Below are 23,583 nucleotides of genomic sequence, written 5' to 3'. Positions count from 1 at the left end.
CACACACCAAACGCGATCACCACACGCAGATTAAAATTACAAAACAAACTCTGAACCAAATACATTAATTTGGGACCAGGTCGAAAAGCATTAAACATTTATGGCAATTTGGCTAGCTAACTTGCACTTGCTAGCTAATTTGTCCTACTTAGCTAGCTTGCTGTTGATAGCTAATTTGTCCTGGGATATAAATATTGAGTTGTTATTTTACCTGAAATGACCAAGGTCCTCTACTCCAACAATTAATCCATACATAAAACGGTCAAACGAATCGTTTCTAGTCATCTCTCTTCCTTCCAGGCCTTTTCGTCTCTTGACTTTATATTGCGATTGGCAACTTTCATAAATGAGGTGCTTTTCCGCCACTGACCTCGTTCGTCTTTCAGTCACCCACGTGGGTATAACCAATGAGGAGATGGGAGAGGCAGGACGTGCAGCGTGATCTGCGTCAGAAATAGAACTGATTTCTATTTTAGCCCTTGGCAACGCAGACTCTCATTGACGTGCAAACAGTGTGGGTGCAATAATTGAAAAACATAGATTTCTAAATGTATTTTGCAACGCAAGCGTGGTAGTCAACCTGTTACTCAAATCAGTTCAGAACCCTTAAAGCAACTGTCTGTGAATGGTTCATCCATTTTCTGTCTGTAACGTCCGAACCGTTCGGGCTACACACTAATATGACCTGTCTGTGCAAAAGTGAGACTCACGAACATGATGGTTGTCTTGTCTCACAAGACTTGTTTGAAGGTCCCCCGGTACCAGTTAAAAACATTTATGTAAGTATATACAGAGATTGTTTAATGCCACAAATATGGGTTTAAATTCATGTAAAAATATATATATATAATGTTTCCTGATCTTTCTTATATTTCTCAGATATAGGAGAGACACTTCAGAACAAACTTCCTTTTGATAATTTTTGGGGACTATCTGTTGTTCCGTGTGGTGAATCCATTACTCAATTCGTTTTTATGGGTTAATAGCAGTAAGGCCAAAAGTAAAATTATATCAAATATTTTGTTTATATACAGTACCAGTCAAAAGTTTGGACACACCTACTCATTCAAGGGATTTGCTTTATTTGTACTATTATCTACATTGTAGAATAATAGTGAAGACATCAAAACACATAAGGAATCATATGGTAATCAAAAAAAGTGTTAAATAAATCAGCATATGTGGTAACTCCTTCAAGACTGTTGGAAAAGCATTCCAGGTGAAGCTGGTTGAGAGAATGCCAAGAGTGTGCAAAGCTGTCATCAAGGCAAAGGGTGGCTACTTTGAATAATCTCAAATATAAATATATTTTGATTTGTTTAACCTTTTTTTGGTTGCTATATCATTCCATATGCGTTATTTCATAGTATTGATGTCTTCACTATTATTCTACCAACTGAGCCATGCTCTACCAACTGATTTTTAAATATTTTTAATCTAACTACCGCCATTCAAACAGGCTAAGTAGAAATTCCATCTTTGTCTGGAGAAGAGCAGCAAATGATATGATGAGCGAGTGCAAACATATCTAAATGGTTGTTACCGCTGGTCCCATCCCTGTATTGTAATTCATTCCAACATCGCCAAGGTAAATATGTGTAATAATAATAAGTTCAATGCGCCTATATTTGAAGGGAGACCAATTGTCTAGGCTCCCAGGCCGAATCTGTTTGCAGAGATGTTTGAAATCCAATCCAACAGCTATTCAAACTTCCTTCTCTTCCCAAAACTCACATATGAATTACAGGCCTTGCTCTTCTTTCTGAAGCATTGCTTGTGTGTCGGTTAAAGCTGATCTAGGTCTAATTTATGTAAGCTTTTAGCGTTCTTTCTACCCCTCTTTGCTTACCCAGTGTTGTGCCTTATTAGCCACTCTCTGGGGACATGGGGTTCCAAGGACTGAGGGATTCGATATCAAAGCTAAGGTGGGCAGTGCTCTGTTGAAGTGTCGTGCTGAGGGGAATGGGTAAACTCTCCGTTACCCAGTCTTCTCCCACCAGCCTAGAGGTACAGGGAGAGGGAGAGAGTAAGTGAGTAAGAGAGACTGAGACTGACAGACAGACACAGACAAACATACATACTGAGGGAGAAAGGGGAATGGAAAGTATGCGCTGTCCATACTTCTCGGAGGCTACAGGAGAGAAAGAATGACAGACTGAGGGGAAAAAAATGGTTTCTTTGACCCTCAAGACGTAGGTGGACTTGAAATTGTGCTGAAGGAGCCGGGGGCCTCAAGACAGGATATGATGACAGGATCTGAGTCAAGGTCTTGGAGCTGTCAGAGTGAGGCGCGACAAGGCTCGAAGGAGATGAAACTCTGCTGTCGCAGCATAATGTGTTTAGACAGGGACAGATGTGACGCTGGTCTCCAGAGATTCAGTGACTTTAGTTGTTTGTGGTGCGCATTGGCTCATTGGAGAGCATTCCTAGTATAGTAATCTCTAGTTTCTAGCTGGTGATGGGGTCACAAACTCCAAAACAACTCACTTGAATTGGGCTTCTATGTGCGACCACTTACACTTGATCATAACTTACATGAATAAATAATTTTAAAAGCTTAGAAATGCTTTAGAAATGATTATAAGTTATTAATGCTTATAAATTGTAATGCTTATGTTTATGAATGTTTATACAATTAATGTTTTTTTATGTATACCATTAACCAATATTTTGTTAATGCAGATTCATAAAAGTTATTAGCGTTACCAGTGCACCTATTGGTCTTGGTCCTTTGAGATTTTAAAAGGCACATTCAGTAGCTTTTCTTGCCCTGTGGTAGCAAAATAAAGTCTACACTATTTAGATCCTCCAGTCCTCATACTTCAACTAGGAAGCTAATAATGATAACTCAGGTTAAAGAATGAATTATAGGATATATGCATTGGGATTCCCATGCACAGCAGGGTGAGTAATGACCAGTTATGTCTTATGGAAAATACATACTCCCCTAGACTCATCATACCAAACACATCGGCCGTGTAGCGAGAATCTAAAATAATTTAGGCAAAGTGAAATGTTTGACAGCAGAGGAATTGATAGCAAATATGATATTCAAGAGCTTGAATATCCTAACTGTCTTCGCTTGCTCCACAGAGTTGCCTTAACCTCACTAAAGCAATGTATTTGACCTTGTTATGAATCAATGAATTCCCTACCTCGCCTAACCTACTCTCCAACTTTAACAGCTTTCTTACCATTGACATTCATGTGTGTGTACTTCAGAAAAAAATATATTTGAAGTATTCTGAGGTTCATGCCACAATTGCAAAGGTCTGTGAACCTTGTCAAGAGCGCAAGTTCAAAAAGGGCACAATTTCTGGTCTGACGACACCTCCATAGCGGAACACTCCAAACTAAAGTGCCTAGATTGAAGCCACTGAGGCAGTGGAGTATACTTGATGGTACTAACATTAGTGTTGCTAGCTGTGAATGCAACATTCCATTTAATGCTGGGAACATGACAACTTATTATTCGAAACCACAAGAGACAAATACCAGCAATACCAAGTCTTCTACACTCAAATTCACCAAGGGTTAAATATAATTGGCATTTCATCAAAGAAGAGGTATAAGCCTATATACAGTATTTCTAACTTGTAAGTTCTTTGAGTTTGACACATTTTGTCACATAGGTGACATGAAATACATGCTCCATGGGGGCTGGCTATGCATATCAAATGTCATGCGGTGATGCATGTACGTTGAGGCTATGCAAATATCGGAGGAAGAAAAGCTTCCTATTTTATAACCGGAAGCTTTTACGAACAAATGAAAAGTATGACATGCATCATAAATAAAAAAGGAAAGCCACATCAAATGCCTGCTTGTATGATTTTCTACCAGTGCAGTTCCCTGTAGGGTAAGTGATGTCCCAAAACTTAGATTTTTCTATTTTACCCACGGGAGACTAGAAAAGGGGGACATGTCCATCATGTCACATGGCACATGGTCACTTTATGGTGTGTATATGCATCTGCAAACATTGGTTGTTAAAATGATTCACCAATGTTTGCTCTCATGTCTGCTTTTAGTTATTGTAAGGTTGTAAAGTTGTGGTAATGCACGCATATATTAATATTGTATATCCTTTCCTTAACAACATGACCCGGGCACTTTGCACCATGTTATCTAAAGTAGTAACATAAAATAGAATATAGAATAGAATATAGCACAAGACATGTTCTCTCAGCAATGCATTTGTGTTTGTTGAGGTAGGAAGTGTGGTATGGGAGGATGGTATGCTTTTTAGTGAGGGGTTAAATGGCGCCATGTGGTAAAGACAAGGGGTGAATACAAACACTTATTTTTGACTTAAAGAGCCATTTGATATCACACCAGGTCGTCCCCCATTGATAAAGGGCCGTAGTAGGGTGCTCCCATAGCGGGCATGAATATTAGGAAGCCAGGTAAATGCATTTAGAACCGTTTTTTAAATTTTGGGTTACCAGGTGCCGATTTTCAATCGCCAGATGTCTAGACTAATCCGTTTTTCAAAAGTGGTTAAAGCCTTCCATAAATCACCCAGTGCATTTTTTAAGGGCAAGGATATTATTAAAACAGAAAAACTAAAATGATAAAACAAGTGCTTAGCACTGAGATTAAACCCGTGGCCCTCTGAGCTGTAGTTTACAGCAATCATAGAACTCCATCTTTGGTGGGGAAAAATGAACATCAAATGATCAAAGCAAAATACAGTGAATGACAACCAAAGTTATGCCCTTAATCAAGTGGGACTGCCTCAATATTTAGTTTAAATGGATTGTAATAAGCATTTAAACCTCAACCTTGGAACGAGTAGGCCTAAAAAAATATTTCATGATAATTTTGAATTTGCATAAAAACGCTTCCATAAGTGCTGCTCCTCTCTAATTCAATTTTATTTCATGAGTCACGAGTCCTTAAAGCATTTCCCTTTCATTGCTGCCTATGTAGCCAATTATGTTGGATTTGTGACTTCTTAACCTTAACTTACCTGCGTTCACATAAACATGTCTCAGAGAGCATTGTGGTGCACAAAATGAGGTTTGCACCAAGTATTTCAAGTATCTCGCGTCCCACAACAACAGACAGCTCTCTAATGTTGTAGAGCTTCAGAGATTGAGTTTCATTATCTGAATCTACATTTAGAGGGTACTCAACCCAAGTGCAGAGGAAGAATGATTCTGACACTGAAGTACAGGCAATTGCATATGGAGAACCATGTATAAAGTTCCCTTCAGACACAGAAAAGCCCCTCGTATCAATCTGGAAAGCAAAGACTGAGGAGAAAAGACTGAAGGAGTCTCAATTGACCATACATAGCTAATGTTAGTGTGTACGTACCCATCATCTGTAGACAAAGACAGTCTCAAGACAATTCCCAGGGGTTAAGAGGGTTGGACCAGTAATCCAAAGGTTGCTGGTTTGAAGTTACGAGCCAACTAGGTGAAAAATTATTTTACAAGCATTTCGCTACACCCCAAATAACATCTGCTAAATATGTGTATGTGACCAAGAACATTTGATTTGAAATGACACGTTTTTTTTTTTTAAATCCTCCCAACATGTAATTTTAATTTCAGACTGACAAGTATAGCACTCTCCAATTGAAATTAACTTGACTCCAACAATGCCTCTGCAGAACATTTAAATCTGAAACGCCAATGCCATATGGGATGCACATAATATGCATATCAGTTTCAATGCAATATACAATACCTTATTAGGTGGAATCATATCACATTATCTCATCCTTGAGATGAAATTGCACATACTGAATATTGGAACAATCGCTTTGAAGCTTCCATTGCATGCAAATTGCATTTTTCCTAACTTCTTTTGTTTTGACACACACGCCTACAGTTGTCACTTGTCAGAGACTGTTCTCACCCTGAATCAAATTGAGGTAATGAGCATTGCAACGAACGTTATGGGATAGGCTTACCAGTTGTTAGGGAAGATTGTGAGCTTCTCTAGAAGGAAAATATTGAGTGCCTGTTTAAGAGCTCTGGTCTCTGTAACCATGGTGACATTAGTTTCTCAATGTGGAGACATTGGAGTTGCCGTAGACATCGCTCACCTAATTCTTTGAATTCAGATAATTAAATAGAGTGCAGACGTATTGGAATGGTTCATGGTTTCGCAAAATGAGTTTACTTCTTTATTGGGCTTGAGTCATCATAATTGTGTCGAGAGAGCGTGCACAGGAAGTTACTTCCAGTCTAAATAGGAATCATAATTACTGTATCTCCCACCATAGGGCGCTGGTCAAAAGTAATGCACTATGTGGGGAATAGGGTGCCTTTTGGGACAAACCCAAAACACGTCAAATTGACAGTTTCACATGTGAAAACATGTTTTCACATGTATTCAATTTAGAGTTCACATGTGAGGAAAATAATGTTTTCACCTCACTTGTGAATTGCAGTTTCATATATTAAATGTGGAATTGCAAGTTCACATGTGAAAATCAGTCACGTGAAAAAAACAAATTTGTAGGTTCACATCTAAGAAAACTCCACATGAAAATCTCCCTTTCATATGTGGAATTGCAAGTTCACATGTGAAAACCAATCACATATAAAAATCAAATTTGCAGTTTCATATGTTAAAACTTTCACATTTGAACTTGCAATTCCACGTGAAAGTGAGACTTTCACATATCCGAAAACACTTTCATGTTTTTTTTTTGTCAGGGAAGCCACTGTATACTTCCTCTTGATCTCCATAGAAACAATAAGATATAGAATAAGAGATAGAATAGAATAATAGACAGAATAGAATAGATAGAAGAAGAGATCTCTAATAAGAGATAGAAGTCAGTTCATCCATAAGAGGTCATTTTCTACCACTACTTCCCATCATGATGAATGGCTTCTGTATTTTTTTTTTTCATGTTAAAGGGGATAGTGGTATTTTATTAGGATCCCCATTAGCTGTTGTGAAAGCAGCAGCTTTTCTTTCTGGGGTCCATACAAAAAATGAAACATGACAAGCAACTGACGTTTAGGGAAAGAGCCATGTAAAATTCCATTAGGGGAAAAAGAAACACAAAAATACATTAACATCCTTGAGAATCCAAGTACTCTGCATTATGAGTGGGAAAGCTGTGTATTTGTGGTTAACGCACGTGCAACCAAGGTGTTTGTGATGATAAATGGCCTAACGATATCATTCACCGCTGATTCAATGCTGCGTGTCCCGGTACAGAGAGATGAGGTTCTGAAATCAATACCCTCCTAACAACCAAATGAGCAAAAATGTTGGGCAACTCGTTTGTCACTGTGGGCTTCCCCTTAATGAACCACTCAAATACAAGTAGCGTTCCACCCGTGAGTAAAATGCGGGTAAATAAAGGAGCCTGATGAGAAATGAGGAGAGTCAGAGTTCCTCCTCACCAGGCCTGATTGGATTTTCACCCCCCCCCCCGGCCACCTGTACCTGTTCCAGTCGACTGTGTGGAATAAATCGCACAATTCAACCAGCAACCCACTCTACGATATAGAACTTCAACTGAATAGATTTTCACTCAGATACAGTACATGGGGGATGTCCACAACCAACCATGTCATCAATTATGGACCGGTTTTACCAGGAGACCAGAAGTCAATTACTCTGTTTAAATTTGGAAAGCTTGTTAATTCGGAAAAGAACAAAGTGAAAACGCGAATACACACACCAGCGCTCTGCTCTGTCGACTCAATAACCATGTGGGAACGCAAAGAGTGCGGCATGTTTGATTAATGACTGATCTTTTATTAATAATATTTTCCTTCCTCTAATGGAAATAGGAGGACAAATCTTGTCTTTGCGTGGTAAAATAAAAAAAGCCAAACGGGCCCTGAGGAGCAGTATATTTTCGGGTCCCCGGTTGAAGCTTGTTGGCCATGTCGTCTCTGTCCCGCTGTGACCCTGTGTGTGGTTGAGCTGAAGAGACTCACAGTCCCTTTGCCTGGAGATGCAACGGTCCCGGCTCAGTGTCCACAGTTGATTTGCTGTCTCTTGGCAGCAGCACTGACTATTGGCAGGGAGTCTAAATATGTCTCTTCTCCTTTGCTGTGTGGATAGAGAACCAAGACGGCATCTGCAGGAAAGGTCATGGCCACATCAGAGCAGGAGAAACCAAGGGTGTAATACCAGGCTATATACCACATTTTGTCCAAAATATGCTGTTTTGTGTGGTTGCATCATTCTATTTATGGATGTTACACAACTGGGGCTTCAAAATGGCAGGCACACATCTCACTGAAGAGATGACCTAGCTATATAGTAGTATAGAGCCAGAGTTATTATCTTTGCTATTATGAGCGAAAAGTAAAAGGTGCAAAGGGTTAAGTGACTGATCAGGCAGGGTTATTCAGAGTTGAGCAGACATCAAGACAGAAGTGGATCATTGACTCAAGCCTGTTAGTAACCTAACCACGATGCCTTATCCCCAACCATAAAATAAATAATAAAGAATTATTACAAAAGGACATTTCCCTCTACCACCAAGAGGGGTGCCATTAAAATGTTTTGCCCGCGAGGTGGGAGGCCCCCCAACCAAATCTCACTTAGGGCCCCCAAAACGCTAGAAATGGCCCTGTCTGCTACATTATTTCCTGAGATGTATTGATACAACAGCATTTGTGATTGCCAACAACAACATTAAATTGTACTTTCAGAGAAGACAGTCCCTACTTCAGGGGTTGGCAAAAGGCTGCCAGCATGCCAAAACCGCCTTGCGAGTGATTTCTTTTGCCCCACAAAGTTTGGGATAAAAAAATATATATACATATCACCAGGATTTTTTAATTTAGGAACTCTGTTCAAGTATTCCCACAAAAAAAAAACAATACCCATGTGATCGTGTCTCAAGGTATGAAATAATTGTTATTTTCAAATACAATCTCTTTTTGGGCTTAGTTGTGGTCAATTTGCAGTGTACATATTATTATAATTATGTTCCGGCCCCCGGACCATCCACTCCAACAGAAATCAGGCTGCGGCATAATCTAGTTTCCTACCCTGCCCTAGTCTATGTGGATGGCAGTCGATTTGACTTGTGTTTGACTCACTGATGCACCATGCCTATTTTTAATGAGTGGAAACCCTAAAGCTTCCTGTATTTGCATATTTTCTATATTTGCATACAGATTGTTGCACTTTTTCGCAAGAGATTGCCATTACATCACGCTGAAAGCCTCAGACGGGAACTTCTGCCATCAGCAATATGACTAACTCCCAAATTGCACACTATTCATGCATTTTGAGATTCTATGAAAAGCACAATAGAAACGTAATAAATTATTATTGTTATTATTATTATTCAATATGTATTCCACAACTACCCTATGGGCCCTGGTCAAAAGTAGTGCACTATAATGGGAATATGTAATATATAGGGAATATGGTCCCATTTTGGACACACACTATGACTGAGAAACCACAATGCTACAAACTGCAGACAGGAATTTCTGCCATCATTAATGAGAATTTTTAACTACCATGTTTTGATGCAGTCCGAGTCATATTGCTTGTGAGTCTGATGTGGGTTACTCCATCATGTTTGATGATGGTTTTAATCATGTTTTTAATGTATGTCTTCTGAGGCAATCAAATCTCACTCCGCAGCCACCAGCTAGACACTCTAATGTGCTATTCATCAGTGCAGTGCAGCTATCTAAATAATGTTTCTATCCACCAGCCATCTGTCCATTCATCCATTTTGTTTGATCATTTGGAAATAAGGGGAAAACATAAAACAGATTGACTATTTCTATTATGAGCACCTAATGCATTCAGAGTCTGTCTAGTTATTCTACATTCAACTTCACCAGAAAAAAAAAGAGAGAAGAGTAAAATCAACTTGAAACAGTTATTTGAAATGCAAAGCATAGGTCCGATGCTAATTTATTAGTGGATGAGCATCAGACCTCAATCAAGCTCAATCAATCGCAGCTAAATTAGACCTATAAAAAATGAAACATTCAAATGCCATTTGAACTCACGTCTGATTCGCATATATTCTCAAAAGCTTAAAGCCAGTCGCAAACATATGACCAGTTGTGGTATTCATTCTGTAGTTACAGAAGTTCTATTTTTATTAAACCATCATTGGGGCACCGGCTATCATCACAGCAAACAGACATTTATCACAATATTTCACCTCCCTGCTCGCCCCTCCAAAGGTCCTGCTCTGGCTCCCTATTTTACCCATTAAAGCAGAAAGACAAGTTAATGCCCCTGCCAAGGATGTCTGAGAAAGGAAGGTTTCTGTACAATTTGAAGATGCCAAGGGTCTTTTGATGGATGGCTCAAAACAGAGGAAGGTCTAGCTTATTACTCTTCAGGGGCCACTCATTGGAGATGAGGCTTTGTATTTGGGATCGACCTACTTATTACCACTATGGTGGATCAGAAAGACAGAAAAAAAAGAAGGACATAGCATTTACAGTATACTATAGTAAGAAACAGAAAACTTAAGGAAACTCAAGGGGCCAGATTCCAGATGGGTGAGGTTTGCACTTTTGTGACTATTGTGTTGGTCCATTGCCCAGAAAAGCTCAAACAAGCCCAGATAAAGTATTTGAAATTATAGTATATGATCCCTGGTCAGGTAGGCTTTCCAGACATTAACCATGGATTATCGTGAATAACCAACACCTATCAACCAATCAGCATCCAGGATTCAAACTACCAATTTTTTTAAGGTGTAAATATTATCTTCATATAGGGCACCAAATGTAGTATTTGGGGAAATCTGAGACATATTACAGAAACTCAGGTAAACCGTAAGGTTTTCACATTATGTGTAAATGTCACACTCTCTACTGTGCAAATTGAATGAATTCTGCTCAGCCACACTCAAATGAGCAGCCAAGACCAAATGCATCTGACTGTAGTAATGAGCTGATAGTGGTGGCAAACATTGATTCCATTTTGTGCTCGAGACAGGCTGTTGTAGCTAGCCTGGGAGAGTTGTGAACACTGCTTGCCTATTTGGTTGAGTAGTGAGTCAACACTTATACAGATAAAACATGACACTTATGGATAATGCCTAAGTGGCCCAGCCAGCGAGAATGCTTAGTCATGTGGGAAGGTCCTTGGGTTTGTTGACTTGACATAAAAATATGACTCGACAGAATGCTGAGGCTTCTTAACAATGGCAGTCCTCATATATTTATGGGAGTCATTCGTCGGCCTTATTTATGACCCTGGATGCCTTCTAGGCCCTTCTAGTCTTTTTACCATCGATTTTTTAGATTTTCAAGAGGCAAATTGATTTAGATATGAACATTTAAGACAAGAAAAAGACAAGCAAAAGCTCTACATTATTGGGCTCATTGTCACGCTCGTTATAATGATTGGACCAAGGTGCAGCGTGCGTAGAGTTCCACATATTTTAATGAATAGAAACTCACCAAACAAAACAAACAAGCACAAACAAACCGTGAAGCTACTGGTGTGCACACATCTGTAGACAAGATCCCACAAAGAACAATGAGGAAATGGCTGCCTAAATATGATCCCCAATCAGAGACAACGATAAACAGCAGTCTCTGATTGGGAACCATACCAGGCCAACATAAACCATTAATCATCTAGATGACCCACCCTATTCACTATCACGCCCCAACCAACAGAGAATAAACAGCTCTCTATGGTCAGGGCGTGACACTCATAAAATATAGAAAGAGAGACTGGGACATTAGTGTGTGATTTTGTGGTCTCCAGCTAGGATCTCTATGCCAGAGCTCTCACTGTCTTTGTATACAGTGCAGACTACTCATCACAACTGCTTGAAATGGATGGTATTGACATTAAAGCTAAAGTCTAGGATTTGTACATCTGCTTCATAACATGGTTACAACTGGTACATTAGCTTCAAAACATGGTAGCAACTATCATGTGGAGGTCGTGGACTGTCTATGACAGTTGAGAGGGGTTACATGTATCTAGCCCCACCCCTCAGCTGCATATCTAAATAAGTGGCGGGCAGCTGAATAGCTGTTTTTCGAATCAAAGACTGTAGCTTTAAGTAAATATTTAAGTAAATATTTCTGCTATTGAATTAATTATTGTATATTATACAATTATTTGAAAAATGTAATTATTTTAAATGTAATTATTTGAAAAATGTATAACAATTTCCCATGAATGGAGAGCACAATTTTTTTGACATGATGTTTCAGTAATGTCCTCTTACAGTATATGAAATGGGATAAAAACAAATCATTCCTCTTTCATATCTATTAAAATAATAATAATAACAAATTGAAATATAGAGAGACAGAGGACATTATAGGATTCTTTAATTAGGGGAGGGGAAAACCTTGAGTCAGCGCTGAGATCCCATCTTAGGCAGATACTGTATGTGCCTCAGGGCCCAGTGAAGTTACCATCATCCCAGCTTTTCATTTTAACTACAGACAACAAACAGCATAGATGTTTCCTAATAAGATAGGGTCAGCAAGGTTCTCATCTCAGACTTGTGAACATTTTAATGGGAATGCAGAACCTGAGAGGATCCTGTCTCTATATGTACAGTGCCTTGCGAAAGTATTCGCCCCCCTTGAACTTTGCGACCTTTTGCCACATTTCAGGCTTCAAACATAAAGATATAAAACTGTATTTTTTTTGTGAAGAATCAACAACAAGTGGGACACAATCATGAAGTGGAACGACATTTATTGGATATTTCAAACTTTTTTAACAAATCAAAAATTGAAAAATTGGGCGTGCAAAATTATTCAGCCCCCTTAAGTTAATACTTTGTAGCGCCACCTTTTGCTGCGATTACAGCTGTAAGTCGCTTGGGGTATGTCTCTATCAGTTTTGCACATCGAGAGACTGACATTTTTTCCCATTCCTCCTTGCAAAACAGCTCGAGCTCAGTGAGGTTGGATGGAGAGCATTTGTGAACAGCAGTTTTCAGTTCTTTCCACAGATTCTCGATTGGATTCAGGTCTGGACTTTGACTTGGCCATTCTAACACCTGGATATGTTTATTTTTGAACCATTCCATTGTTGATTTTGCTTTATGTTTTGGATCATTGTCTTGTTGGAAGACAAATCTCCGTCCCAGTCTCAGGTCTTTTGCAGACTCCATCAGGTTTTCTTCCAGAATGGTCCTGTATTTGGCTCCATCCATCTTCCCATCAATTTTAACCATCTTCCCTGTCCCTGCTGAAGAAAAGCAGGCCCAAACAATGATGCTGCCACCACCATGTTTGACATTGGGGATGGTGTGTTCAGCTGTGTTGCTTTTACGCCAAACATAACGTTTTGCATTGTTGCCAAAAAGTTCAATTTTGGTTTCATCTGACCAGAGCACCTTCTTCCACATGTTTGGTGTGTCTCCCAGGTGTCTTGTGGCAAACTTTAAACAACACTTTTTATGGATATCTTTAAGAAATGGCTTTCTTCTTGCCACTCTTCCATAAAGGCCAGATTTGTGCAATATACGACTGATTGTTGTCCTATGGACAGAGTCTCCCACCCCAGCTGTAGATCTCTGGCAGTTCATCCAGAGTGATCATGGGCCTCTTGGCTGCATCTCTGATCAGTCTTCTCCTTGTATGAGCTGAAAGTTTAGAGGGACGGCCAGGTCTTGGTAGATTTGCAGTGGTCTGATACTCCTTCCATTTCAATATTATTGCTTTTACAGTGCTCCTTGGGATGTTTAAAGCTTGGGAAATCTTTTTGTATCCAAATCCGGCTTTAAACTTCTTCACAACAGTATCTCGGACCTGCCTGGTGTGTTCCTTGTTCTTCATGATGCTCTCTGCGCTTTTAACGGACCTCTGAGACTATCACAGTGCAGGTGCATTTATACGGAGACTTGATTACACACAGGTGGATTGTATTTATCATCATTAGTCATTTAGGTCAACATTGGATCATTCAGAGATCCTCACTGAACTTCTGGAGAGAGTTTGCTGCACTGAAAGTAAAGGGGCTGAATAATTTTGCACGCCCAATTTTTCAGTTTTTGATTTGTTAAAAAAGTTTGAAATATCCAATAAATGTCGTTCCACTTCATGATTGTGCCCCACTTGTTGTTGATTCTTCACAAAAAAATACAGTTTTATATCTTTATGTTTGAAGCCTGAAATGTGGCAAAAGGTCGCAAAGTTCAAGGGGGCCGAATACTTTCGCAAGGCACTGTATCTCTATATATATTGGAGGAACTGGAGACTCATAGGGCAGGGGTTCTCAAACCTCTCCTCAGGGACCCCCAGCCATTGCATGTATTTGAACTATTCCACAGCTAGCACACCTGATTCAAATAGTCAACTAATAATCAAACCCTTGACTCTGAGAATCAGGTGAGTTAGTTCAGGGCTATAACACAATTGTGAAACGTCTGGGGGTCCCCGAGGAGAGGTATTGAGAACTACTGTCATATAGAATTTAATTGAGCATGACCACAAGGCCCATAAAGACGGCCCAGTCCATCACCGGGGCCATGCCCCCACCCATACAGAACATCTACTCAAAGCGGTGCCTGAGGAAGACCCGCAACATCATCAAGGACCCTACACACCCCAGCCACAAACTAGTCACTCCCTTGTCGTCAGGCAGACAGTATTCAAGCATTGGGTCTTGGACCACCAGGCTCAGAGACGATCTCTACCCACAAGCCATCAGAATGCTGAACATTTTAACAGGACTCACCATCTGCACTGACTCTCTGCACCTTAGCACACATGCACACACACACACACACACACACACACACACACACACACACACACACACACACACACACACACACACACACACACACACACACACACACACACACACACACACACACACACACACACACACACACACACACACACACACACATACTGTAAATTCATGATATACACACATCGACTGCTGCTACTAGACTTTTATTTATTATTGATTTATACTGCACAATTTAAAACACTTTGCGCTCCAAATCCCCCTTCCCCCGACACGTGTAAATATTGTACCGTAAATTGTTGAGTGAGTAGATAGCAACGACAAGATATGCCAGATAAGTCTAAAAAACACTTGAGGCGAAATAAATCTGATTTGACCGTTGAGACACAAGTCACATGGCCAGGAATCAGATTTGTATCTGATTTCAAACCACCTTTGAATATGGTTTGAATCTGACTTGAAGATATCCGATTCAATGTGCTCTCTGTCTCTTCAGACTACAGGAAAAATAATTGGATATCACTTCAAACTGCCAGTGTGAACAAGGCTTATGAAGCCTGATCAGAGAGGCTATATACTCTGAATGTATTTATGTTGCATATACAGTATTACAAACCAAATTGAATTGTATTTGTCACATGTGCCGAATACAACAGGTGTAGACTTCACCTTAAAATGCTTACTTTCCCAACAATGCAAAGTTAAAAAGTAAGAAAATTGGCTGCATGGTGGCACACTCACGCAGGAGGATTCTGCTCTCCAACCGTCTGGATGCCCTAATGGATGGCGTTGCCTGCCTGTGAGCTACGTGGGAGAACTGTGCTACCAGCTACTGGTTGTGTGTGTGTATGTGTGTGTGACTTTTTGTGTCAGTGTGACAATGGAACCAAAGGAGGCCTTTGTAGCCAATTGGCCTGTTCATTGTATTACAGTTTATTATGTTACTTCATTGTAATATTGTTAACTGCTATATCCAGATATTGTATTTTAATTACTAATCATTCCTCTTTATTATGTAATTTCAGAAAACCACACACACACACACATTTAGAACCCCCACTGAATATACTGTAATTGTCAGTAAACATCATAACTGGAACTGGAGTTGCTGACATCTTTCTTCCCAAAGAATGAGGCCAGATTTTGTATGACTAGCAAAATGTAAATAATGTACACTCCTTTACAAGTGGTCCTTCGAGTAGCTGAATTAGTACATCAGCTGCATACTCCAGTTATTATGATGGACAACAACAGCCAACACAGTGTTCCCGTCCCAGCAGGGCCCGACACATCTGGAGGACTATGTGTTGAGCTTCAGTCCACAGCACCATGTTCCACCAGCAGTGATGGAGCCATCCTACATGACTACAACAGATACATCACTCCCCAGTCAGGGGACCTGCATCAACTATTCAACTCCCCAGGTCCAGAAGAAAGAACACAAGGACAAGAGATGGTGATGCATGGAGACATGCATTATGAACATGAGCAAGCAGATGAAGGAACTCTGTTGTTATACAGCACGAGTGCCCTACCCCCACTACACATATCTCAAAAGCCCATGTCAATACTCCTCAATACAGCAGCCTCACCTGTAGCCTACCATGGGGGTAGCCCAAACACTAATACCGGGAGTCAGCCCAACTCACTCCCCAGTGAGAAATCTAACTGCTGCACAAGTTGAGTTGACAACTAGTTCCAGCTCCTCAGCCAGAGCCCCAGCCAATCCAGCCCGCCAGGCCAGCATCACTGATTAGGCCAACACCAGGTCTAGGACTAGGTCCAGCTAAGCCTTCCCAGACACCTCCATGTCCTGGACCACAGCACCTACACCCAGCGAAGCCTGCCCAGTCACCTCAGTACGGGCCACAGCCAGCTCCACAACTCAGACAACAACCAGCTCCACAACCCAGACCACAACCTGTCCCTCAACCTGGGCCACAACTAGCTCCACAGCCACAGACTCCTGCACCATAGCCTGTGCCACTGTCTCCCTATCCATTGCCTCCTGCTGCACCCAGCATGATGGAGATGGCCATTGCGTCATACTCAGTATACCCAAGCCTAAACTCACCATCTTTAACTCTGGCAAGGAGAGTGACTGTCATGTTAAAGAAGGGACTGAACAGTGTACTTGACCCACATAGGCACCTAACAGAGGAATACAAATACCAGGTGCTGCTAGATCACCTTCAGCTGCACAGTGCCTACCAGATGGCTAAACGGTATGGGAATGGCCCAACACAATATACCAAATCCATGCAGGTTCACAACCTCTTAAGGATCCCCCCTTTTTTTCAATTTTCGCCTAAAATGACATACCCAAATCTAACTGCCTGTAGCTCATGATCCTGAAGCAAGGATATGCATAATATTGACACCATTGGAACGGAAACACTTTGAAGTTTGTGGAAATGTGAAACTAATGTATGAGAATATAACACATTAGATCTGGTAAAAGATAATACAAAAAAACACATGTTTTTTTCTTTGTATCATCATCTTTGAAATGCAAGAGAAAGGCCAAAATGAATTAATCTAGCCCAGGCGCATTTTAGACATTGGCCACTAAATGGCAGCAGTGTATGTGCAAAGTTTTTGACTGATCCAATGAACTATTGCATATCTATTCAAAATGTTATAACAAACCTGCCCAAATGTGCCTAATTGGTTTATTCATACATGTTAAAGTTCATAATTGTGCACTTACCTCAAACAATAGCATGTTATTATTTCACTGTAATAGCCACTATAAATTGAACAGTGCAGTTAGATTAACAAGAATGTAAACTTTCTGCCTATATCAGATATGTCTATGTCCTGGGAATTTTGGGGGTTTCTTACAACCTCATGCTAATCACATTAGCCTACGTTAGCTCAACCATCCGGGACACAGATCCTGTATAAAGCAGAGGTACGGTCAACCCAGACAACTGGTCCAGGGACAACTAAAGGCTATCCTGAACTCTCCTGCTGTCAAGCTCGGAGACGCCCAGGGGTTTGAAGATTTTTCCTCAGCCGTTACGTTAACACACTAGTGGGGCTTCCAGGGCTGAACTAAGGTGTAGTTCCCACGTTGACACACACGCTGACTTCAGAGAGCAGAGATCAAGTAAGCCACAGAAACCCAAGATGGCTACCATCTACCTCAACAGCGAACAGGAGACACAGAGTGTTCCTCCTCCAACATGCAGTTCTTCATTTCATGACTCCGGTTCTACTTCCACACCCAGGAGGAGTGAGTACAAGCCTTTCTGCCCTTACTGTGGTTCTGAGGAGCACTTCCTAAACTCCTGTGCAGACTTCATTGAGTTGAACCCTGCTCAACGGGCTACATGGGTCTAGGACAAAAACTACTGCTGGCGGTGTGGAAGAGACCACAAGACAGAGTATTGCACGCTTAAGAAATCCTGTCTAGCCTGTGGTGATCCTGACTGTCCTACATGACATGGCCATCACACAGAGCCAAGCCCAGGCTGTCGGCACACTCACCACTAGCGTTCACCTCAACCAGTCCAGCCACTCAGATCGAGTCCTGCTTAAGGTCATCCCAGTCCGACTCTGGAACAACACAAAGTCAGTTGACACCTTAGCCCTACTAGATGGTGGTTCAGAGAGAACTGTCATTTTACTGGAGGTGGCCCACCAACTATGTCTATATGGGTCACAAGAGAAGATGGTCCTACAAACACAGCAGGACATCGCCCAGCTCAAGGACTCAACTGTGACTTTCCAAATTGCAGCAGCCTTCGACACACCATATCTAAGGCTTTTACAGCAGACAAACCATTTCTAGCTGAGCAGTCTTGTCCAGCTGCTGCTCTGAAGCATCGATACAGGCACCTGAGAGGACTCCGGCTCCAAACCTTTGAAAGGGCCAGTCCCGGCCTTCTGATAGGCTCAAACAACCCACTTAAATCACTCCTACTCACCAGAGTCCTGGCGCAGTGTGCACTGCACTGGCATAGGCTGTCCAGGGCCCTACCAACCACCTCCCTGACTCAAGCCCTGAGCGCCAGCCTCCTCCAAGATGCATCACTGCACTACCTCCGGGTTCCTCCAAGATGCACCACTGCACTACCTCCGGGTTCCTCCAAGATGCACCACTGCACTACCTCCGGGTTCCTCCAAGATGCAACACTGCACTACCTCCGGGTTCCTCCAAGATGCAACACTGCACTACCTCCGGGTTCCTCCAAGATGCAACACTGCACTACCTCCGGGTTCCTCCAAGATGCAACACTGCACTACCTCCGGGTTCCTCCAAGATGCACCACTGCACTACCTCCGGGTTCCTCCAAGATGCAACACTGCACTACCTCCGGGTTCCTCCAAGATGCACCACTGCACTACCTCCGGGTTCCTCCATGTCTTGAGGACTCCAGTGCTACAGTAGGTGGGCCCACTTTCTGCAACGTCATAGTAGCGGTACCAGAGCCCAGCTTCAAGACCAGCCAGCAGTGCCGTCATCGGGTACCTTCATCCTCTGTTCCTCCCCAGCTTCTGCCTAAGGCAGGCAGGAGACAGCGACGCCCATGCAGACTGTGTGGACTCCTCCCACTCAATCCCAGACTTCCTAACACTGTTACTGATGGGGCAGCCGTGTTTCGGAACAAGTCCTCCCCACACAGAGGAATTGTTTATCCCAGCCCTTACCTATACCTGACCAGCTCTTGCGTTGGTTGAGTTAACCATATACAGCCCCTCAGAATTCTGCAGCGACTAAGTTTAACTACAAATACGTATTTGAGTCAGCTATACAATATTCCCTGCCATTCTGGTTTCTACTTTACTCACTTGTTTCTGGCGGACATATGCATATTCTCTAGTCAGAACCTGCCTGAACTTGTTCAGTGCAGCAGTGCATTTCCCCCTGGTGCCCACATTGCTTTTGTTGTTTCCTTACGATAACTTTGTACACGAGTGTTCATCTAATAGTAAGTACCTTATCATAATGCATATTTCCTTGTTGTATTTTGTGTTATGTTGTTTCTACTTTAGCAATACATTATGGTATTTTTGCTAGCTATTTGATTCCCACGTGATGGCATCATGCCAAGCAACTGGTTTATAATACAGTATAGAGAAAGTGTAGGCCATGTTCTTTATTATAAACCTGGTCATTCGAGTCCTGAATGCTGATGGCTAGACAGGAAAGTCATGGTATATCAGACAGTATACCACAGGTATGACACAAAATACATGTTTTACTGTTCTAATTACATTGGTAACCTGTTTATATAATAGTAATAAGTCACCTCTGAGGTTTGTGGAATATGGCCAATATACCATGGCTAAGGGCTGTATCTAGGCACTCCGCATTGCAATGTGCCCAAGAACAACCCTTAGCCTTGGTATATTGGCCATATACCACACCCCCTCAGGCCTTACTGCTTAATTATAACTGTGGACACCCAAGGTACCAATTTCATAGCCTTTAAATCAAATGAAATTTTATTGGTCACATACACAATGTTAGCAGATGTTATTGCGAGTGTAGTGAAATGCTTGTGCTTCTAGTTCCGACAGTGCAGTAATATCTAACAAGTAATTTAACTACCTAAATACACACAAATCTAAGTAAAGGGATGGAATAAGAATATATACATATAAATATATGGATGTGCGATGACCGAGCGGTATAGGCAAGATGCAATAGATGGTATAAAAATACAGTATAAACATGTGGGATGAGTAATACAAGATATGTAAACATTATTAAAGTGACATTATTAAAGTGACTAGTGATCTATTTATTAAAGTGTCCAATGAGTTCAAGTCTGTATGTAGGCAGCAGCCTCTCTGTGTTAGTGACGGCTGTTTAAAAGTATGATAGCCTTGAGATAGAATCTATTTTTCAGTTTCTCAGTCCCAGCTTTGATGCACCTGTACTGACCTCGCCTTCTGGATAGTATCGGGGTGAACAGACAGTGGTTCGGGTGGTTGTTGTCCTTGATGATCTTTTTAGCCTTCCTGTGCTTATGTACATTCCCCACCTAGTTCATTAGCTATAATCTATAAACTGGTGACGATGGAGAATTGCTAGCTTGTACTGCTAAAACTGCCTCTTCTGAAGTTGCCATGATGGCACTTTGGCCAGTGTAGCCATCTGGCCTATTCATTGTTTAGCTCTGCCCTGCCACCTCGTGGAGCTTTCCAGTTACTGTTTCCTTGTAAAGCGTTGGTGCATTTATATCTGTCAGTAGCAATGTGATTTATTTACTGTTATAACAGTTTATGTTACTTCATTATAATATTGTTAATTGCTATATCCTGATATTGTATTTAATTACTAATCACACATTTAGAACCCCAGGTGAAAATAATTGTCATTAAACATAACTGGAGTTGCTGACATTTTAACGAAGATTGAGGCCATCTTTTGTATAACTAGCAACATTTAGTGATGGTACGTTCCTTTACAACGTCCAATATTCACTGCAACTGTTTCAAATAGAAACGACTTTCTTTCAAATAGAACTTTCACTATCCAATCATCAATGAGGTGGTTCAGCCATGGCAACCCAGCCAGTGAAATAGTCTAAATATAGTAATTTGCAGTCCGGTCAGTACTACAGTTGTAATGAAGTCTCCTTCCCCCAGCCCAAGCAAGGATTTGAATTGCTCATACTGAAGTAGATAACCGCATGGCCGCTGCCAGCGTGATTTGTGCTGCTGTGTCTCTTTATAACCACTTACTCCTCATGCATAACACGGCCGTGGAAAGAAAACAGATTCGTATTAAATAGGGATGAAAAATTCCTGGAATTTTCAATAAATTCCCTGGTTTTCCCGAAATCCGGTTGGAGTATTCCCTGATGCCTCCAACCAGGATTTCTGGAAAACTAGGGAATTTATTTTGCAACCCTAGTATAAATGTTTATCTCGAAAGTTTGGGGCTATGATGATAGGGTGGCAGCAAGGGGGGAGCGTCAATTAATTAGCACAAGAATGGAGGTGACAGAAAAAGACTGACAGATTGAAAAAACACCACAGAAACAGCATATTTCATGATTCATTTGAAGTGAGAAGAAGCACATACAGATTCTCTAATGATTTTTAAAAAATTACTCAGTTTCTCTGTTACCGTCTTCAGCCAAACTGGAAGAAATTCTGGTGATACCGGTATTCAGCAACGGTCTATGTGTTTTTGCAAACGTGTAGCGGCAACGACGATACATGGAAAGGTATCCATGATTATCTGCTCGAGCAGCATGTGGTATCTTTGATGTAAGGGAGGGAATTAATTAAATGAAATGCTGGTATATTTATGTATTTGATACAATGCTGCCCTCTACAGAAGAAGTAGCACCAAATACTACAGTTTCATTTCAGAGAAAACAAGATTCACATTGTTTGCATGTTCGCAACACAATACCTGACGCAATAGTGACATATGAGGTTATTCGAGATCACAATACCTAGGGTTATGTCATGGTGATCATGTGTGCCCTCTGTTACTAATGCCGCGTTCAAAATAACTAAGAACTCGGGAAAAAATATGAGTTCAAATCATGATGTCCGTGATCTTCAGGTCGGAGCTCTAGAAAGAGGTAGGAGAGTTGGAATACCGATCAAATACATTTTTCCCAGTCGGAGCTCGTTTTTCCCGAGTTCCCAGTTGTTATGAACGTGGCATAAACATACTAGTCATCCTACGAATATGTATACTCGCTATGTCTGATTAATTAACTGTTCCATAACCGGTCTGAATTTAACATGAAAAGTAAGCGGACCAGATGTTGGATGCAAGTGCCGAGTATCGCTATTAGCGAGGCTGTTGGTGTCCAGGAGAGACAGCATCTGCACACCCGAACTAGTGTCTAGGAAGACAGCTTGGCTTTAGCAGGGTACAGGGCGTCCTCTATCCTGAATTTTGAGTCGGGCCAGATGAAGCAGTTAATTCATCACTTACCAGAACCTGACCCAGTTGCTGCTGGACTCTATGGATGGGATTTAGAATGTAGCTTTGGCACGAACTCCTTTCCTAACACCTCAAAAAGTAAAATTAATTATTTTCAATCGATTGCTAAAGAATAAGAACCAAAGATACTTAAATTATTTAAATTATGCTAGTCAACACTACAAACGAGTAACATGGAATTCATTTAGCAGTTCTTTATTGCGGAGAACATTTTCAAAATGCTTGCATACACCTGAATACCGAGTAAAATGTCACCTAACTGCATGTTGGACAGCAGTGCTGTGGAATTGAACGATCCAGGTTAATATACCCTAAACATGCCGAAGAAGAAAAATTCAGACTGCTCGATGGCTATGCTATTTTGTCCAGATTGTCAGAGAAAGTGAATTGACCTGTGGTAAAGTCGTTTTGTTTTTAAATCTTCTAGTGCAAAGCTAGGGGGTAGGTACAATTGAAGTGAAATCTTAGTAGCACTTCCCTTCCTCTTTTTAAGTGTGATCTACTCAAGGTTTTCTAAGGGTGTTTTCACACTTGGTCCCCCCCCTTCCAGGCAATTTTTGTGAACGCATGCAGTTTGCTTAATTTGTGCATTGTGAACACTCCAAAAGGATCTCAGACCCCTCAAGAGCCCCCGAAGAGAATCAAACAGACCATCAAGAGCTGGTCAAAGTTCAGTTCGCTTGAATTCCACAGCCCAGTTCACTTTTTTTTAGGGCAATGTGAACACAGCCTGCCCTGGAGCTGGTTAGTTCTAAAGGACTCGTTGCCATTTAAAAATGTACCTGGCTCAAAGATGACCCACTTTCATGGTACCTGTTAACTCAAGAGTTGACCAAAGTTACCTTGCCAACTCCTCAAAACAATGTACTAGTATAGGGCTCAGGTCAAGAGTCCCTGTAAGCTTTCCAAAATGCACAAACGCTTCCAAAGTTAAAAACTTTAAGGAGGTCTCCATACTTCTCTGTAGCTCTAAGTGGGTGTAGCAAAGCATCAGGGTCCATATT

The sequence above is a fragment of the Oncorhynchus mykiss genome, chromosome 10, assembly GCF_057628025.1.
Source record: "Oncorhynchus mykiss isolate SJ-2025 chromosome 10, ASM5762802v1, whole genome shotgun sequence".
NCBI classification, from domain to species: Eukaryota; Metazoa; Chordata; class Actinopteri; order Salmoniformes; family Salmonidae; genus Oncorhynchus; species Oncorhynchus mykiss.
Note: the sequence above shows the minus strand (reverse complement) of the source record.